Source organism: Palaemon carinicauda, chromosome 2 (genome assembly GCF_036898095.1).
Source record: "Palaemon carinicauda isolate YSFRI2023 chromosome 2, ASM3689809v2, whole genome shotgun sequence".
Classification (NCBI taxonomy): domain Eukaryota; kingdom Metazoa; phylum Arthropoda; class Malacostraca; order Decapoda; family Palaemonidae; genus Palaemon; species Palaemon carinicauda.
The window spans coordinates 40665811-40687274 of NC_090726.1; the positions used below are offsets into that span (position 1 = coordinate 40665811).

General features: G+C 47.0%; 1 long non-coding RNA gene across 1 annotated transcript in view; it reads left to right on the forward strand.

The window, feature by feature from the left end:
- Positions 1–21464, forward strand: part of LOC137616717 (uncharacterized) — a 166918-nt gene that overhangs the window by 129150 nt on the left and 16304 nt on the right. The window lies entirely within an intron of this gene.

The following is a 21464-nucleotide window of genomic DNA, read 5'->3' on the forward strand; positions in this document are numbered from 1 at the left end:
CAACTGGTAGGACCAAAAAATATTACAATACCCCTTAAAAATATAAATAATGCTTCGATTCATGACTTTCTGTTATAAAAATAAATGAATTTGTTGCTGGCAAAATATGTAAACCTATTTAAGAAAAATTGAAACCTTTACAGTCAATATATGGAAAATCATTATAGTACAGTACTGAGGTAGAATATCAGACATTATGACAAAAGGGAATTGATAATGAGAGTTACTTTAAAACATATATAACCCAAACTTGTTATATGTGGAAATGGTTTGTATTTTCCCCAACTATTATTAATTTTTTCCACACCGGACCCACGGTTCGACTCCTTCAGGGTTTCGAGTCTTCGTTCTGTAACAGATGACCCAGACCATCTCCTACTATGCCCAGTAAGGAGTCTGAGGCGTTATCTTGAAAGAACAGCTGCAGTCCGTCCTCGCGTGCAAGCCCTGTTTGTGAGCACGGGAAGGACGAAGAGGAGGGTCACCAAGAATACTATTTCAACCTGGATTCGAAGGGTCATCCATCATTCCCTGAATCCAGACCCTCCTCCGTCACGTCGCCTTAGAGCACACGATGGCATTCAAGAGAAACTTCTCTGTGACGCAGGTGCTACAAGCTGGAGTCTGGAAGTGTCAAACGACCTTCACAGCCCACTACCTGCAGGACGTGACCCACAGGAGCCTCGATACGTTCTCTATCGGCCCTGTGGTGGCTGCACAACAGCTGGTCTAACCTCAAGCTCCTTAATGAACAGGTAGCAGAAGGTTGAGGGCATTGTTACCCGGTTTTAGACTACATGAATGAAAAAGTATGTCTGGCCCTTACTCTTTTCTTCATCCTCCCCTCTCTTGGGGAAAGCAGCATCCTGGGTTCTCTGCATAGCTGACCTCAAACCACTGCAGGTAAACCATGCTTCCTTGTGCTCCTAGTATTAGTATAATACTGTTGCGTCCCCCATACCCTGACAAGGTGGTATTGGGAACGTCCTAACCTAGCTTTCCATCTAAAGGACTTCAGATCAACTTCCTAGGACGAGTCACACTTCTATCCTTCACACACAAGCTTATGTAGGCCACACGTTCCCTGCGGAGCAAGGAATTTGCGAGGTGCAGGGACTCTTCTTCTCGAGTGCTGCTCACTCGGATTCTGAGTCCCCGGGCAAAGCCAAAGCCAATAAGGCTGGGACTTTCCACCCTACCTAAGGGTTAAGTCACCCCATGTAAATAGCGTGGTTTGTATTTCGGTTACGGAACAAATGACAAATTTGTAGATAATTTGTATTTTTCCTAACCATACAAACCTTAGCTATTTACACATATTTGCCCGCCAGCTCTGTCCCCCGTGAAGTCCTACCTCTAAGCGAAGTGAATCAGTTCACCAGTGTGTGAGGGGGGAAGGGTAGCTAGCTAACTAGCGAGAGGGTAGTTAACCCTCGTTAAAAATCTAATGGCTCGTCATTTCAGCTACGCCGAAAGTAATACCCCATGTAAATAGCTAAGGTTTGTATGGTTAGGAAAAATACAAATTATCTCCGAATTTGTCATACTTTTCCTTTTCATAGCTTGATAGGATGTGCATTCTGATAGAATTCGTATTTGTCCAGGCAGGGAACGGCACTGTTGCAACACCTTCATGTCTTTTTGGAGACAGAACCCCACTCACTTTGTCCTGCGTGCAGAGGGCACTCCTGTTCCGAGGAGTTTCCTTGTGGGCGTGTGCTCGGAGTGGCCTCCCTCCCAGTGGCTGTGTTTTATTAAATATAGGAAGAAGGCTAAGAGGGATTCATCCTCCTCGGGTCCATCCTCGAAGGCAAAGAAGCCTCGCCATCTTACTCCTACTGCTCAATCCCACCACCCCAACTCTGTTTATCGGCCTCCTCTGGGGATTGGTCAGGTAAGAGTGGAGGCACCTTGACGTTAGGACAACCTTGTGGTTTGGAACTTCCGCTTACTTCCCATAGAGAAGCAACTTGTATTTCCTCTGCAAGGGAATCTCTGAACGCTGACGCTGTACGTCAGCTGTGGCCCTCTTTAGGGCTTCCAGGCTCTCCTTGAGAGATCATTTGCTAGAGGTTCTCCAGCGAGGGACACGCATTGAGAGTGAAGCTCCCTCACCCAGGAGGATTATCAATTCCTTCGGAGTATCCCGTAGGGGATTCCTTAACTTGAATTCCTCAAGGAGTAGGACTAGCCTCCCACTTGAGTGTTCCATCCCACCCGAGGGAGACAGTCTCCTGATTGGTCTCCTCCGAGAGGTTTTTAAATCGTGTCCGAGAGTCATCAGTTCCACTCTTGAGCTCTTCAGACCATAACGTTTTGTAGCTAGACAACGGGAGTGTTAGATGGATGTTTACTACTTCCACCCCTTTCCTTCGTATTCTTTCGTCACATCATAACCTCAGACCAGAGCCTAGGGTTTTTACTTCATCCAAAGTAGAACCCCCATAATTTGCCGCCCATTCAGCAACCCCCTTGCCCTTACAGGGAAAGAAGTGATGTTAGGCAACACTCAGGAGAGACAAAGTTTGTTGGATTTCCTTCAAAGCACTTTGGCAGTGGAATTTGCAAAAGTAGATCAGATTGACTAGCCTACCGAAAAGGCGACCGAACGAGGTATTCAACCCTCAATCTCTCGCATTCGACATACTGCTCTCAATCAACAATAGTTGAGGGAGTTAAGCACACGCGTTTACTGACGAACCTAATTCCTCATTCATCACTTTGAAACTTGTCTATACTTAATAAAATTCCAGGGGGTGAATAGTATGACGAGACTGAGACTATGTGAGTTTTAGCGCCTTACAAACGGGGGGAGCAACATGCGCAGACATTCAAGTTATCTGTACTGTACATACAGGCATACAGACTTCCATTTCATGTCAGCGCTCACCCCATCAGCGAACACCTCGTCAGCACTCGCCTTTTTGGCAACCACCTCTTCAGCGCTCGCCTCGCCAGCACTCACCACACCAGCGCTCACCTCTTTGGCAAGTTCCTGACAAGCCCATACTTGATGGTCACTTGCCTTACCATCATTATGCCCGCCCACTGCACTCTCCTCGCCAAAACTCACCTTTCCGAAGAGCTTTTGATCAGCACTTACCTGTTACTCAAGTAAGTGCTCCAACACAGCGCTCTCCTTTAATGAGCGCCCACATAGGACATCCTGGCGAGCGATCACCTATCCATAAGAAACAGGGAAAAGCAAAGACAGGTTCTTTTGCTTAAGATAAACAAACCCTTAATCTAAGAACTGGTGCTCCGTTTAAATAAGCAGACTCGGGACCAGCTCCTTCACCTTTACCAACTCATAAAAGTACTCCAGTTACTCCTCTGGAGCCCACAAGTTTCTGGGTAAGGAGTTCCCCTTCTTCTGATCCAAGACGAAGGAGTGAACAGCAGCTCCTCCATCTTACCAAACGCCCCTCTCCCCCACCTGGAACGTCAAGATATGAACAATATCTACGTTCTGAGCCTGCTACCACGGGCAGGACCCGCCCTTGGATAGATTGGGGATTATTCTGATCATTCCCCATAAACATAAGAGACATTTACTCCTCCTCCAGGAGATTCTTTTCATCGGAGAATGAGAAGGGGCTCAGGATCTCCAAGAGGGATCTTTCTAACAGACAACTATAATTTGATCCCCCTAGATCTGGATCCGGTAGTTCCGAGCTCTTTGGGACCTAAGGAGCCTCCACCAAGTATGGCTTCCCCAAGGACATGAGACTGACAAAGGAAGTACGGAACGAAACTACTGTACAGTACTTTGCTTCCAGGGAATTTTTCCATCCGCCCGAGGGAACGGAAGGATGCAAAAACGGTCCCAAAGAACTAGGCCTCGACTTTGGGGCAAAGAGCGTCCGAGGACCGTCCCATAAACCAAAGCCGGATCATAGCGACCTACCTCCAAAGTCTCACATCTCACACCAGATCCCTGTTGATGACCGTCATCCTCTCTGGGTTCCGAGGGATGTGAGTTTGGATGAGGAATAGCCTTTTGATGACGGTTCAGAGCATTCTGAGGGCAAACTGTGGCAGCTTCCACCAGCCCTAAGATATATCCCCTTAATAAAAGGGATGCAAACCACGTCTTCCTCCAGGCCCTAGCTTGTATTAGGAAGGTTAATAACTTGAAGGAACCGGGCCTTCCTCCAGCCGAGAGAAAGGACACAGTCCTTGATCTCTTTTATGACACTTCTAGACAAACCAAGGCTATGGTAGCTTTCCCTTGGTCGAAGGGGTTTAGGGGTGCCTGGAAGAGAGCCTAAACACTTGTGTTAGGGGATTCTCAATCCTTTTGAGCCATACATTCCTCCCGCCTACTTCCTCCACCTTATTTCAGGCAGAGGAAGTTTTGCGACATTGTAGATTACGCCACATCTCTCCGTCTGGATCCAACAATTCTAGCCCTGACACACAACATGCCGTTAGACAGACTGTCCTCCTTGCCAGTAGGATTTTCTGCGGCAGATGAGGCAAACATGGAGCTTGTGGCAAAGTGTTCTCTACAAGCATCATCCTGGATGGACTACTGGTTGGAGACAGTAGGTTACTTGTTCAGGACCGAGGACTTCACCAGTGAACAGAACATGGAAGCTATGTCCATTTTCCTGCTTTCAGGCACTCGGCCCGTAGAATTCCTAACCCACAGTGTCTTCAATCTTTGGGTCAACGGGATATTGAGATGGCGTGACGCAGTCATATCAAAATTCATGAAACGGATACCAAGTAAGGAAGCAATGAGGCTTCGCAACGCACCGATGGATGGCCCCTCTCTCTTTAAAGTGGAGGACATTGAAGCGGTTGCAGAAAATTTGGGGAAAACTAGCAAAGACTTTCAATGGGCTATGCCATCTCGCCCATACTCTGAGGTACCTCAACAACAACAACGCCCCTATCAGCTAAGGCATTGAGGACATAAAAAGGGTCCTCAATACCCTCATCAAGCTGTGCCAAGGAACTAAGGTCAAAGGTAACCCTTTTGGCCCAGAGGATCCAGGAGAGGTAGGAGAGGCATGATAAATCATCGTGGTTATGCATGTTAAAGGGGATTCTCCTGACCAGTCCACCGGTGGGAGGATCCTACAGGGTAAATGTCAGAGGTAGATGTGTCACGGTGCTGACCCTTGGTCGGTCTCTGTTCTGCAGACAGGATATCACGTCCCGTTCACTCTCTTGTTCCCTCTAACCTCCCATCCAGGGATCACAAGTTCCTTCGCAAAGGGATCTGTAAAGGAACGGGCCCTTCAGGTCGAAATCCAGACCATGCTGGAGAAACAATGCTCTCCAAGAGGTCCGAGACGAGTCCTCATGCTTCTACAGTCAACTCTTTCTTGTAGAGCAGGCTTCTGGAGGCTGGAGACCAGTCATAGACCTCTCAACTTTGAAATAAACTCCGTTCAAGATGGAGACAACCCAAACGGTCAGACAGGCCGACAGACCAAAAGACTTCTTGATCACTCTGGACCTCTAAGACATTTACTTCCAGATCCCCATTCATCCAACCTCAACGAAGTACCTAAGGTTCTCCCTCAACAACAAAGTATACCAGTTCAAAGTGCTGTGCTTTGTCCTGTCCAATTCACCATGAGTTTTCACTCAAGTGTTTGCCCTATTTTCAACTTGGGCACACAAGAACGGTATACGCCTTCTTTGCTGTTTGGATGATTAGCTGATTTTATCAGAATCGAGGGAGGATCTTCTCCTCCATCGAAACAGAATCCTCGCATTTGGCCAAGATCTGGGGATCATAGTATATCTTGAAAAGTCCTCGCTGCAGCCAACGCAGAATCTGGAGTAATACCTCGGTATTCGGCCACAATTCGTTCCAAAAAGATTGTCAAATACCAATTCGTTTGAATACGGAATCATTATTTCCCATTACAAATAATATAGAAGTGAATATTGCGTTCTAAGTCCCAGTTGATTTGCTAGTAGTATGACATATTAGTATAAAAACGGATTTTGAGCGAAGCGAAAAATCTATTTTTGGGTAAGATGGCCATGTCGTCCTGATGGAAGTTCCTCTAAGGTAGCTTCCTAGGGTATATTACAACTACAGCGATATTCCCAGAGAATTTACCTTAAGGTACCCAGAATTCTAACTCCTGGAGCGAATATCCCTAATAAAAGAACCAGGGATATCGCATAATATCAGCGGACGTATTCTTGACACGCCACATGGCAATCTGTACCCCGAACAGAGTTAACACTGCGTAGGGGTCAAATGGCAAGAAAATGAAAACGCGAAAGAAAAGGGGAGAGCCGTTCGTAAGGCTCTCTCTTCTCCCGTTTCGTAAGCGTGCCCTGCGCCGATTCTGGCGCCATCTGCATTCCTTGTAGCGATACACGAGGTGCTACAGATACTGTATGTAGGGAGGGGTCCTACAGCCCTTTCATAGAAAGGGAAGGGCGGGTCCATCAGGACGACATGGCCATCTTACCCAAACATCCGTTTTTTGGGCTCAAGCCATGTCGTCCTGATGGAAGTGTACCAGAGCATTACTGTATCTGTGGATTCTCAAAATGTGCCGTACTCCCCAGAAGTATTTTCCCCCAGTCGACGCGACCTAGAGACCTAAGATGTTACCGTTATACATCTTTTAAACTAATCATAAACCATGATAGAGCTTCCTGCCCCCAACAGGGAAGAGTCCTACTAGACTCTGGGGAAGTCTCGAAGAGTACATATACCTATGTATGAATCACCGGCAAGCCAATATAGTGGTCTCACCCTATATGATGTAAAGCATAGTTTGTAAAGAACTATTGTGTCAAAACGAAATAGCGACCGGTCCCCCGGCCGATACTGAGTTGGACAAAGGTTTATATTTGTGTGAGAAGAACTTGCAACCGCCACCGTCCCCTCTAGGGGATGGAGTCTTCCCATACCGGGAAAGTATAAACCAGTGTAACCAAGGCTTGCAAAAAGGAACAGACTATTACAGTTATCCCCGATAACATACATAACATAAATGCTCAAATAAATGGTACAGGTGAAGGAGACGCAAGGTTCCCAAGAACAGGTTTATTGATAAACAATAAATGGACATGGTTACAGCAATTATATATACATATAAGAGGTGGATAACCAAAATTTACATAAGTACGATAGTAAACAGACACTTGTTTATCTAAAAGAAAACAATAGAGCCACTCTTCACATACTGAGGTATCCGAGTAAAAAGTCTGTGTTACTAGTCACTCACATTAGCTTTAGAAACGCCCGGCACATGTCTGCACTTATGCCAAGTTCACCTTAAAAACGGAACAGTCAAGATGGGCAACCCGTGCCCTTACACTTAGTTATAGCGTCGCGTATAACTACACACTCACCCTGGAAATAACAGTCCCAATTAAATCCACCGTTCCACGCAGAGTTAAACAGCAGGGTTAACGACGCAACCAACTGCTACCACAGACCTCTTTAGTTGCTCCACTTGTTTCGCATAGTGGCGAAAGAACACCCTGGAAGACTTCCAGCCAGTGTATGAACGCAGCTGTTCAAAATCCATAAAGTTGAAGAAATTTAAGGATGAGGCAACTTTCCTCGGATCATGACCTGGGGGTGAACTGTCAGGATCCGCTCTGCGAATAAAATATGTAATTTTCGCCCGGAGTTGTTTCAATGATAAATTTGAGCCCGACGTTTCTCCTCTGAACAGTTGACCACCCTTGAAGTCTGAAGTTCTACGAAGATAGACCTTTAGGCATTCTACTGGACACAGAGATGCATCTTCTTTCAGAGGGCAGATTCTCCAGGGACCCCACCTGTTGGTGGGTAACTCGTTCTTGGCGAGAAACGTAGGGTCTGGAATTAGGTTCAGTTCTCCCCCATCCAGGAACTGAACACGACCCTCCTCTCTCGAGAGGGCTACAATCTCACTAATCCTGGCCCCGGACGCGAGTGCAAATAGGAAGATGACCTTTTGGGTCAGATCCTTCAACGCACACTCCTCATTATTCAGCGATGAGGCGAAATGTAGGACTTTATCCAAAGACCATGAAATAGGCTTCGGAGGTGCTGAAGGTCTGAGCCTAGCGCAGGCTTTCGGTACCTTATTAAAGATCTCGTTAGCGAGGTCGACTTGGAACGCATACAGAATAGGCCTTGTCAAAGCAGACTTACACGTGGAAATCGTGTTAGCTGCCAGCCCCTGCCCGTGGAGGTGGATGAAGAAAGATAAGCAGAAGTCCGTCGAGATCTCATGCGGATTCTTCTCCTTGACAAAGGCCACCCATTTCCTCCAAGCCGACTCATATTGCCTTCTAGTAGACCTGCACTTATACTCCTCCAGAAAGTCCATGCTGTCTTTCGATATCCCGAACCGCTTCTTCACCGCAAGGGAGAGAAAATCATGAGCTGCAGGGTCCGGGTTTTCTGTAATGAAGCGTAGACAGTCGACTTCTGGACTTGCTGGGACAGAACTGGATCCGGCAGCGGTAGAAACTTCAGCCGTAGTTCCAACGCCAGAGGGAACCATACGCTGTTCGGCCACTTGTGGGCCACTATCGCTGCTATTCCCTTGAAGGATCTCAGTTTGTTGAGGACACTCAACAGAAGGTTGTGAGGAGGGAACAGATAGATCTTGGACCATCTGTTCCAATCGAGGGACATCGCGTCCACTGCTTCCGCCAAGGGGTCCTCGTACGGGGACACGTACCGGGGCAACTTCTTGTTGTCTTTCGTCGCAAAGAGGTCTATGCAGTTCTGGGACTTGACTCGAGATGAAGGAGAATGATCCTGCGTCTAGAGACCATTCCGACTCTATCGGTGTGAACCTGCATAGAGCGTCCGCTGCCACATTGCGGACTCCTTGAAGGTGAACTGCCGACAGGTACCACTTCTTCTTTTCGGCCAGTCGGAAGATGGCCAACATCACCTGATTGAGAGGTGGGGATCTCGATCCCTGTCGATTCAAGCATTTCACAACCACCTCGCTGTCCAGCACCAATCTTAAGTGGATCGAGTGACGCGGGGAAACTTTCTTTAAGGTAAGAAGCACTGCCATAACTTCTAGAAAGTTTATGTGAAAGGTCTTGAATACCCTGGACCAGGTCCCTTGGACCTTCTTTCGATGGGAGTGACCTCCCCATCCCTCCTTCGAGGCGTCTGTGTGAATTGTCATCGCAGGGGGAGGTGGCTGAAGAAGTACCGACTTCTTTAGTTGTCTGGCTTGGGACCATGGTCTGAGAAGAGTACGTAGCCGAAGCGGAACTGGTCTTCTCAGATCTCTTCGCGCGTTTGATGCAAAACTTCTCCAAACTCCGGCTGCATCCTTCAGCTGTGCTCTTAGCACCGGGTCTGTTACTGACGCAAACTGGAGAGAGCCCTGTACCCTCTCTTGTTCGCGTCTTGATATCCTTTCGGAATCTAGAAGTCTCTTGACAGACCCCGCTATTTCCTTCCTTTTCTTCATTGGAAGAGAGAATCGGTGTGACACTAGGTCCCAGTGGATTCCCAACCACTGGAACTTCTGAGATGGAGAAAGACGAGACTTCTTCCTGTTGATCTTGAATCCTAGATGCTCTAGGAACTGAATCACCTGTAGGGAAGCTTGCAAGCATTCTGCCCTGGATGCTGCCCACACCAGCCAGTCGTCCAGGTAGGCTACCACCTGGATTCCCTTTAGGCGTAATTGTTTGAGAGCTGCGCTCGCAAGCTTCGTGAAAATCCTCGGGGCTATGTTTAGCCCGAATGGCATGGCTCTGAAGGCGTATAGTCTTCGTTGTAGCTTGAATCCTAGGTAGGGGGAGAGACGGCGGCTGATTGGAACGTGCCAATAGGCGTTTGACAAATCGATGGAGACGGTAAATGCCCTCTTGGGCAGTAAGGTCCTTATGTGTTGCAATGTTAACATCCTGAACTTGCAGTTCACTATGAACTTGTTGAGTGGCGACAAGTCCAGAATGACTCTGAGTTTCCCCGAGTCCTTCTTGGGAACACAAAACAGCCTCCCTTGGAATTGATGGACTTTACCCTCCGGATCACATTTTTCTCCAACAGTTCTTGAATGTACTCCTCCAAAACGGGGGTGGAGGGTTGGAAAAATCAAGAGTACGGGGGCGTAGTGCTGTACCAGCCCCAACCGAGTCCATTTGTGAGCAGGCTGTGGGCCTAGGGATCGAAGGTCCAGCGATCCCGAAAGTGCTGAAGTCTCCAACCTATCGGCAACATTTCACTTTGATTGCTGCCCAGCAGTCTTGCCTCCCTGACCGCGACCACCTTTGAATCCCCTTCCCCTAGAGGGGCGTCTAGCCGAGCCTCTGGGCGTTCCTCTAGGTTTCCCTCGAAAGGAAGCCGACTGCCCTTCGAACGCTGGGTTGAAAGCCGGAGACTGCGTCGACACGGCTTGGGGCACCCATTGGAAAGTGGTCGGGGCTTGGGCCACCATCTGGGGCACCGAAGGCAAAGCCAACTGCTGCTGCTGTTGCTGTCTATAAGGCTTGGCTGGCCGGGAAGGTAGCCTAGATCTCTTAGTCTTCCCCTTTGGCTGGGGACCCTCGTCGGGGGAAGACTTCCTCTTGAGGGACAGGCCCCACTTCAGGAGAAGATTTCTGTTCTCCGTGGCAGCCTTGTCCACCACCTCCTTGACTACCTCGCTAGGAAAAAGGTCCTTGCCCCAGATGTTGGAGGAGATCAGTTTCCTTGGCTCGTGCCTCACTGTAGCCAAAGAGAACACAAACTCTCTCGCCCTGACGAAGCTATAGAGATCCTTCGTCACCGTGGCCATATGAGTCTTGGCCACCACCATGAACATCTCGTGGACCTTTGGGTCGCTCGCCATCGTCTCAAGAGTTGTTTGAAGAGACATCGAGGCCACCAGACGTTCCTTCGTCTCGAGCTCCCTCCGCAGGAGGAACTCAGACAACTTAGGAAGGTTCTCGCCGAACTGCCGGCCGGCAATATCGGCGTCCAACTTCCCGACCGAAAATGTAAGATGAACGTCTTTCCAGTCCTTGTGGTCCATCGGCAGGGCTAGAGACAGGGGCTTACACTCCTCCAAGGAGGGGCATGACTTGCCAGCCTCGACTGCTTTGAGAACAGCCGCGAACCCTTTCTGCAGGAAAGGGAAAGCTCTAGATGGAGACGAAACAAAAGAAGGGTGCTTCTTACTCAAGGCGGCAACCTTCGAGTTCGAGAAGCCCCTCTCCTTCATTGCAGAAGACAGCAAAGCTTGAGCCTTGGCATGGTCCATAACGATCGCCTCTTTCGGCTCCGTCTCCTCCTTAGAAGCCGGCTCCTTCTTCAGACGGACATAGCAGTCCGGATACGACCCCTTACTGGGCCAGAATTCCACCTCCTCAAGGGGGACTGAGCCCAGTTTCTCCGAGATGACGATCTTCCCGACCGTCATCGGCATGTGCTCGGCATACCTCCACGGGTTGGCATCTGAGCACACAGGAAGGTCTTTCACGTTGAGCTTCTTCTCGGGCCCACGTGACGCTGCAATTCTCTGCCTCTGCAGTTCCATTGCAGACGCCTTCTCGTCATTCTCCTTCTGCATCTGTTGGATCATACCAACGATGGAGGAGAGAGCCTGTCCCAGCTCTCCTGGAAGAGCGGACGAAGTTGAGGGAACAGATTCAGGGGTCTGAACCGGAGCGGGTGATGGCTCGACAACCTCTTCCTCTTGGGTGTCTGGAGCCTGATCTTCCTCCTGGTCACCTGCCAGGAGGTCCTCTTCCAGACGTTCGGACACGTCCGACATCTTATCATCCAGCTGGATGTCCTGCATGGCGTCAGCGACGTCAGCATCCACTGGGATCTGGACTAAGGGGATCTCTGGCCGAGGCTGGGGGATCACGGCATCAGTTGAAGCTCGGGGAAAGAAGTAAGCCCTCATCTTCTCGCTGGGAAGATAAGGTCCAGAGGTGTTCTTCTGGAAACCCCTTACCCAAGTACGAAGCTTCTCCCTCGCTGCATCCCGCAACTCCGCTGTCCTAGGGGAATCAAAAGCCTCGGTTAACAGGTTAGTGCATACTGAACATACCTGTGGGTCCCAGTAACGGAGATCATCCTTAGAGGCTGCGCAGGCTGCGTGCCCCCTACACAGATCATGTCCGCAGAAGTTCTTACTGCGGACGTTGCAGAAGACGTTACCGCATTTCGGATGTTCCTCCTGTAAAAGAAGAAAATTTCCATGAGTATTAGGTGAATTACGTATCACATGGATATGTATTCACATATAAGGAAAGAAAGGGAAGACACACACTTGAGTCTCCCACACAGTCAATTGCTGCAGCCTTCCAGAATATAAAATCGAATGGTTAGTCTCTTCTAGAACAACCAATGCAAAATTTCCAAAGGAAACAGGTGTAGCTCACACCTAACGTATGATTTTATGGTTCTGGATAATAGACAAGAAAGCACTCGCTTTCTATGTCTGCAAGGCAGCACCAAGGGGCTGTGCAAGACAACACAAGAGTGTTAGAAACACAGCGTTGTACCATAACTATACTATAGCCATCTCCCCACCGTATATACTATACTGGGAAATACTGGTACAGTATAGAAGGTAATGTGCCGGCCGGCACTTGCCGGCCAGTACTTACCATAGAAAGATCTGAAGTATACTCCTTCAGAACAATCAGGCGGCAGAGCGCTGGTTCAGATGCATGTGCCGGCCGGCAGCTACGCTAGGTAGCGCCCGGCTGCCGGCCACCACTCCTAGCGGCCGGCAGACGAAGGCAAGAAAGGGCCGGACGGCAGAGGTATGCAACCGATGCCGCCCGACAGCAAAAGAACCAGAGCACTCCAACTGTCCGGCTGCCGGCCACGTAGGCCGGCAGTCGGAAGGATACAACACACTAGAAGAAAACAGAATGGATGCCGGGCTAAGAGGATATACTACTTCAATGCCCGGCAAACCGAAAGAGTGCCAACAGGAAGGGGAGAATCTAGTTCAGGCTTCCTGGCCACTGCCGGCTGCACTGCAGACAGGCGTGGTTAAGGGACCAAGGGAGGACCGGGCAGCACTCAAAACAGAGGACCTTTGCCGGCCGGCAACGGACTAAGTCAGCTCCACCTCCTAACCTATGCTAGGTACGGATGTAGAAAGACAGACAGTAATGGAACATTACGGAAAGGATAGAGGGGGAAAGGACAAGAGGGTCCTGTCCAACCTTGCATTAGTTGAGGATCACCCACAGCCAAGAAAACTCATCTCAGCCTAAGGGGGATCCGGGGAGGGAGGCCGGCAATACTTGCTGCCTCCCGGCAAACCAAGGTAAGGAAGGTGTTGCTATTCCGGGGAAAGGGAACTCACCCTCACCCCCGGCACAGCAACCGGGACAAGTTTGACGGGTCACCGAAAGAAGGAATCATAACGTACAGAAACCTTCGAGAGTGACCGAAGGAGGCTAAGCCTCCTATGTCTGCGTCAGGCTAGCGAGGGAGACTCTACCCCAAGTCAGACAAACACAGACTCAGACTAAAAACTCTGTTGTTCTGCCCCTCTCTGAAGCCAGACTTACTGGAACAGGAAGGTACAGTAACACCCCAATATAGTTATATCGAAAGTTAATTCAGATAAACCACTAGGGTTAAGCCCAAGGCTTAAACAGAGGGAAAAGGGAATGCTCGCCTTCCCCGAAGAGAAGGGAGCAAACGGGGAGAACAAGAAAGCATACCAAGGGCCCAAGACAACCTAGCTTAGGCACTGGGAGAATCGATTACCTAAATCATCGAAACTCGCACGTATACCATCTTGGAAAACTCAACATAATCTTATATGTATAACATTGCCTAACGCTTCAATAAAACACTTGGAGATCTAAATATCATGCGGGAAAGTACAAGGGCCAAACGACTAGGCTACAAGGTCTAGCGTAGGCCAGCCCCGGCGAATCCTATGCCAAGGAACCAATACTAGGAGCATCATATAAAGATATCCTAAATAAGCTAATCAGCTACATTTATTAAAGCGAAACAGCCGGGAACGTCGCTCTGGCTAACTAAAAAACTCATAACTAGCGAGCAACAGCGTCCAGGACGCCTCCGGCAGGCAACAGCTCTTGTAACAAGGATAACTCATAATTACTTAAAGATTAACCAAGAGCCTACATTTATACATAAAAGAAATGGTACTCAACTTCTCGGAGGGAGATGAAGCTGGAGAACTCATAAATGTTGAAAATAATCCAAGATTTGCGAGAAACACAGCGAAAAACACCGAGTTGTTAAGCTACGCAAAAAGGAATGCAGATGGCGCCAGAATCGGCGCAGGGCACGCTTACGAAACGGGAGAAGAGAGAGCCTTACGAACGGCTCTCCCCTTTTCTTTCGCGTTTTCGTTTTCTTGCCATTTGACCCCTACGAAGTGTTAACTCTGTTCGGGGTACAGATTGCCATGTGGCGTGTCAAGAATACGTCCGCTGATATTATGCGATATCCCTGGTTCTTTTATTAGGGATATTCGCTCCAGGAGTTAGAATTCTGGGTACCTTAAGGTAAATTCTCTGGGAATATCGTTGTAGTTGTAATATACCCTAGGAAGCTACCTTAGAGGAACTTCCATCAGGACGACATGGCTTGAGCCCAAAAAAAGTGATGTACAAACAGTAAATACAATAAGTCATGAAACTCAACAAAAATGAAAACATTAGAAGTCCTTTTAACATAAGAAAACTCACCTTTTATGTTGCGATGTGATGACGTAAGTGGATTGCGGTATGGGGAGGAAGGTAGGAGTTACTGCCAACAGGGGGATTCCCCTACCTTAAACATGTCTGGTAATTTAGGTTTGGGGCTTTTTCCTTTTTCTGTCGCTTTGTGGGAGGTTTTCCTTTAATTAAAAAACAGATCCGATGTTTGCTGCTTTTACCTTTTTAGCAGAATCTTACAAATAATGAGACATAACTGGATTATCATTAAAAAAGTGTACAGCCCAATTGGTTATCATGGTATCAGGATGAGTTTTTTCTGACAAAAGCTTGAACTTCCCCTTACTTAGCATAGATTACTAGCACCATTTCATAAATAAATGCCTTGCTAATGTCATCACCTTGTAACTATTTCTCTTTTATAGAAATTGGTAACAACTTCTCCACTTCCTCAAGTACCTGAGGCCTTTGCTTTGTCAAAGTAGTCACTCCTTTAGCAACATTAGCTGCCTTTATTATTTCTTTATTCTCTAAAATCACTGATATCATCGACTTAGCCACCGAGTATTCGAGAGCAAGATCCAAAACACTCATTCCGTTTTCGTGCATGGAAATAATTTCCTTCTCCAGTTCAATAGTAGTTCTCACTTTTTTTCTTTTTACTTGGCCACTTGCACTTTTCTTTGGACCCATATTTAAGTGCTGATGAATCAAAATGAATAAAAGAGGCTGCAAAACAAAGATATACCACAGTGTAATATAAAAAATGAGGCAGAGCGTGTCTTTACATTCATCCAAAAGAATGGCCAAAGCCTAGTTGATGGCGTTCAGCTTGGCGGGCTTTTACTCGCACTGCTTGAGTACTGTACCGAATATTTGTTCGACAACAAGGGCATTTTTCCCTCAAACTTTTGGTAAAACAATTTGTTCAAGCTTAGAGAAGTTCAAATACCGAGGTTTTAATGTATACTGTACTTAGGGATGAACATCGACACAAATCTAAGCAAAGTCTTCCCGTCCTTAGCAAGAATGGAAAGAATGAAACGAGTAGCTGGACCGTTTCTGGAACGGGACAAACTGCCAGCACATCATTAGCAGAAACTCCTGAGAAATCTCACCTCCCTGGAGGCTCTGGTTCCCAAGTCGTCTCCACACCCAAACACTCCAGTGGCAGCTGAAAACATTCTGGTCTCAGCACAAAGACCCTCTGGATCTTCTAATACCAATAGGGTCAGAGGAGAAGAGAGACCTGCAGTGGTGGGTATTAGATACCAATTTACTGACAGAAATAAACTTTTTCTCTCCTCCCCCAGATTTGATGCCCTTCACAGATGCATAAAATAAAAAGGAGGGGGCCTCGTCTGTTGCAGCACACCGCCTCCAGGCTATGGTCCGAAGCAAAGCAACACTGCCACATAAATCTCCTAGGGATTAGAGCAGGCTTTCAAGCTCTCAAGCACTTTCAATAGCTCCTTTCAGGGCTCTCTGTGGTGTTGATGAGCATCAGCACCACAGTGACCGCTTACATAAACAAGCAGGAAGGTACTTTTTTACAGCCCCTTTGCCATATCGCTGTAGAGATAATCAGGTGGATGGAAGACAACTTGGTGACCCTCTCAGACCACTTCATACCTGGCAATAAAAACTTCTTAGCGAATATACTGAGCAAGAATACTCAGATAGTTGACACTGAGTGGTCTTTGAATCAACAGGTAGCCAACAAAGTCTTGACTTTGTGGTGTTTGTTGACAATGCTAGACTTATTCACGACGTCTCTCAACCGGAAACTCCCCGTGTACTGCCTCCCAGTACCTGAGCCCCAAGCGTTCTGGCAAAACGCTTTACAACACCTTTGGGACAATCTAGATGCTTCTGTCTAGTAAGGAAACATCTGAAAAAAGTACTGTACAGTACGGACATCGCAAAACCTATTGATGACCCTAATAGCTCTGATGTAGCATCATGCAGAATGGTTCCTGAACCTTCTACATCTAATCACGGAGGTACCGAGGGAGCTCCCTTCACTTCCCGATCTACTCAAACAACCACATGTTCAGATATTCCACAGAGCAATAGTTTCTCTGCGTCTTCATGCTTGAAGGTTATCCAGCGACTCCTAGCGGCACAAGGTTTTTCGCAACCAGTTGCGGTAAAGGTGGCAGGATACCTCCTAGAATCATATATCGCTGTTTACCAAGCGACGTGGTCTATCTTCTGTGGTTGGTGTTGGGGAAGGGCCATCCCTCTGCTCAGTGCCACTATTTCAACACTAGAGGAATTCTTGTTATACCTCATTGAGGAAAAACTCTGTTCAGTGTCTATGGAGAAAGGTTATCGCTCAGCCTTAAGCTTTGCCTTTAAATTGAACGGATTTTGACATTTCTTCCACGATGGAATTATTTCTCCTCATACATAGTTTTGAGTTATCTTGCCCTCAGTCAGAAGTTAGATGCCTCCCTGGAGTGTAGTACGAGTACTGCAATTCCTGAAAGGAGCACCTTATGAACCTCTTAGTTGGGCTTCAGAATGCAACTTGACTCTAAAGACGGTTTTCCTGTTAGCCCTGGCCTTTGTGAAGAGTCAGCAAGCTTCATGGTCTGTCCCATGACATTGCCTATTCAAGGGGATGAGGGCAAGTGACGCTCGACTTTATCCCTGAGTTTATTGCCAAGACTCGAAATCTGGCTGTAGCGGATCCTAGATTCAGTCCCCTCCGGATTTAGAGTCTCTGTACTATAACAAATGACCCTGATCAAGTGTTGTTATGCCCTGTAAGGTCACTTAGGAAATACTATACCTTAAATGAACTGCTCAAGCTCAACCACAGATCAATAGACAGTTTGACATCACTGCTAGAGTCAAGAGGAGAGGTACTAGAAATTCAATTTCTTCCTGGATCAGGAAAGTCATCGAACGAGCCCTCCAAGTGGACTGGGCCCCTCTTGACCATAGACATAGAGTTCATGACGTCACAGGCATTGGTACGTCCCTGGCATTCATAAAGAACTTCAATGTGACGCAGGTCTTACAAGGTATCGTGTGGAAACGTCGGTTTATTTTCACCGTTCACTACCTGCTAGATGTAACCACAAGAGCCTTGACATATTCTCCATAGGTCCTGTAGTAGCCATAAAACATGATCAGTAACACCTCGGCTTCCTCGTAGGATAGGTAGCAGTCGGTTGAGGGCAGATGTTACCTGGTTTTAAGACTAGTATGAATGTGCATATGACTGGCCTTTTAGTCCGTCATTTTTCCCTATCTTGGGGTTTGAGCGAGCCAAGGAACCCTGCAAGCTGAGCTCTTCTGAGTGTAGGTGGGTATCATCATCTCTTTTGTATCCTAATATATGCACATATGAAGTTATGTACCCGATCTCTTAGTGAGGTGAGACTCGGGTAACGTCCTGATAAGTAAGCATGGCCACAAGTCAGGCCATACCTTGACAAGTCACATTGCTTAGTTGTCACACCCTCGCACAGTTGCTCAGGCTGTGATCTCTCATTGGGAGTTAGCGAGGTGATAGGGTGGGCTCTTCCACAGCTCATACGAAGCATAAGAGTCACACCCAGGTTCAGGGACCAGCCAGTTGGCCTTGGACTTCCACCCACCTAAACGTGAGTCTACATAGTAAAGAGCTGAAAGGTTTGTATTTGGTGCTGGATCAAACGACAAATTTGAAAATAATTTCTATTTTTCCTAACCATACAAACCTAAAGCTCTTGACAAAATATGAAAATTGTGTTCAATCGTGAACGTAGCAGGTCAGACAGGAATAGAGGACCGGTTTATTCTGATAACACATTGAATTTTGTTCCAGCAAACAGAGGGAAGTAACGCAGACACTCCTGGACTACCAAGAACTTCTGGCTTGTCGGTAACAACGTTCTCTGAAATTCCCTCTTCATAGGGGGGACCCTTTCTACTTAGGCTCCTACACCAATGATTGCTCCAGAATTGTTGGACACATCACTGGTAAGCAGTAAGCAATTTCCCTTCATTCTGGTTTCAGTGGAATAGGAAACACTGGAAGATCGGGTTTGGTCAACAGTTGCGACTTCCTGTAGGGGAAATAAAGTTGGACATTGTATGCCAAGGAGTCCCTAGCCGCCATTTAACGGACAAATTTAACGTCCATATGCTTCAAGATGCAGTTACTACGAAGACAAGCACTCTACTGGGCCAAGAAATCAAGAGTCATCAAACTTCTCGTATCGTTTCTGGATTTTTGATTCTGAAAGATTTTCTGAAGCGGCAAAGAAAGAAACAGTGACCAACGAGTGGTCTAACCGAGAGCAAACCTCTAATGCGGACACAGTTGCAGTCTCTGAATGTAGCATCTCCACAGTAGAGAATATTGAAGATTGTTGGGTTTACTTATTGATTAACATCCCAGGAGTCAAGGTAGCAACATCAGGATCCAGCAATAATGGATTGGGATGAGCCCCCTCCGTCACGTAGGACATCTGTTGCATACACAAAACAAGAGAAATAAGCTTCGAAGGCCTCGCCGCCTTTAGAAAGTCTTTTGAAGTGGACACTAGATATTCAAACTTCTCAATTGTGGCAGCAGTTTACCAGACCAAGGCAACTCTAGCTGTGGGGTTTAGGAAAGAACACATCAATTGATGTTTGTCCCAAGCAGACGGAACACTAGGTGCATCACCCAAGTTGTTCAATATCCTTAGTGACGATGAATCCTCCCCAGGTTCTGCTGATGTAGATTCAAACGGATCTGCAGTCTCTTTTTTAACTGGAGGACGCCGGTTCCTACACCTTTGTAGAATTTCCTTCTGTTCCTGCCTCACTGAGGAACTGGGACTGGTGAGGGAAAAGGAGAAATGGGATTATAAATTGACCTGAATTACAAACAGAGTGAGTCCGAATATGCATCTAAATTTTGTTGGTCTGGTTTGATGTGTCCCGTTCCGGATTAATATCAAAGTCACTGGGGATAAGCCAGTAGTGTACTCTCCTTGATGCCTATGTAAAATTGGAGAGGAATTATGAGGCTATAGCTGTTCTCCTGTGTGCGGATCTACGAGGTACACATTCCTGTTGGCTACAAAGAAATGGGGTAAGTTATTGGCCAGACTGGTCTCCCACGACTACTAGGGAGTAGTTTCTGTGGTCGTACAACAACCCGTGGAAAGGAAGGAAAAGGCACAAGTCAATTTGTCTTTTCTTTTCCAGTCTTGTTGCCGTTAGGAGGCACAACCTCCAATTCGGAAGCCACAGTCCCGTCCTCTTACGGACGGGAAGGACATCGTCATTCTTTGTTGTTGGTAAACGTAAGTAAATAAGGTTTTCACTAAGACACTGATGTAAGTTCTCAAACCATATAATAGGTGAAAAGATCAATACATAAAATACACTGGAGGAGCTGTGAATAGTGCCGAGCTGCAGAAGAGAGCGATTGCAGTACTACCAGGTAAAAATAATATGATAAGCTTGCCACATAACATGATATAATTGTTACATACAGTAGTGTTCCCTGTGCTCCTATTAACATGAATACTTGCCTTTGTGTATTCCTGACACAACGCATATGCTAAATGTGTTGTAGAAATACAGGTATTGTACATATAATGGTTATGATAATTGTACATATAAGTAAATAATCATAATAATAAATGTCCATCAGTCATCATCAATTAAAGTCGTCTGAGAAGTAACCTGTTGGTGATGCAAGGGAGACTTTCTTTTTCAAGGAAGGGCTGCTCAGCTTCTGCTGTAAAAGGCTGTTACTCAGCCTTAAGTTAGCCCTCAGACTGAAGAGCTCAGATCTTTCCCCCTTTCGGAGGATCAGCCTGGTCTCGGTATCTTTGAATGGTCTTCCCATTTCATAAACTCGCGTACTTATGTTTCTCCTGTATTCATGACAACATCAGATAGGATTTAACTCCAAGTCTACTCACGAGATTCGATCTCGGCATAATGATAAGCTTACCTTATGAATTCAGTTCTTAGGTTGTTCGTTGGTTTCCGTTTGCCCGTGAACTGGTACGCCTGTTACCTGTTCCTTCCCACTGCTACCAGATCAGAAATCTAAGAGATCTTCTAATGCACCAAAACTATTCCTTTACCTAGATCTTCACACGCTCAGAAACTGTGAGTTTCCCAGGCACCAAGGGCTTCCAACTCTTTCGTACAATAGCGATCGGAACAGATAACTTCTCAGATTTGATCTGATTGTCTGTACAAGCTCAAGATGCCACATCGTGCTCACCTGGTCACTGTCCTTGTAAAAGACCCTCCCCAACCAAGATCAGGTTTTCGATAGCTTGATTCTGTCCATGGACAAGCTGGAGTGTCTTAGGGAAGGAAGGGTTTTTTGATGAGTCTTGAGGTGGTGTTTTCATAGAAATCTAGGTAAACCAATCAATTGGAGTCGCTTCTACGCGGCTCTTACAATTTCTCTTCCCCTTAGGAGAGACAGTGCAGTACAGTACTAGATATGTTCTCTCAGGGACGGGATCCTAGTACTTTCTCGCCTTGTTCACAAGGGAAGAGGACACATATTGGGTACATACTTATCCCCAAATAGATGTATCGGTGCCTGGTTCATGGACTCACACTGTTACCTGTGCTCGGTTCGTACTGGAATGAACACACACTACCGGTAGGAATAAAGGGCCTCCCTTCTTTCCACTTTCTGGACGTTCTCATGAAACATCGACCATTCCCTCTGTATAATTTCATAGGATCTAAACTTAACCCCCTGAAAGGATATTCAATATTAAGTATAGGAAACCACCTCTTTCATACTAGACCAAACACGAACCTCCCCATCCTCGGGATGTTACCAGGATGGTCCTTCGGTCTCCCTTCGTCGGGCGCCGTGGGGAATCGTCATC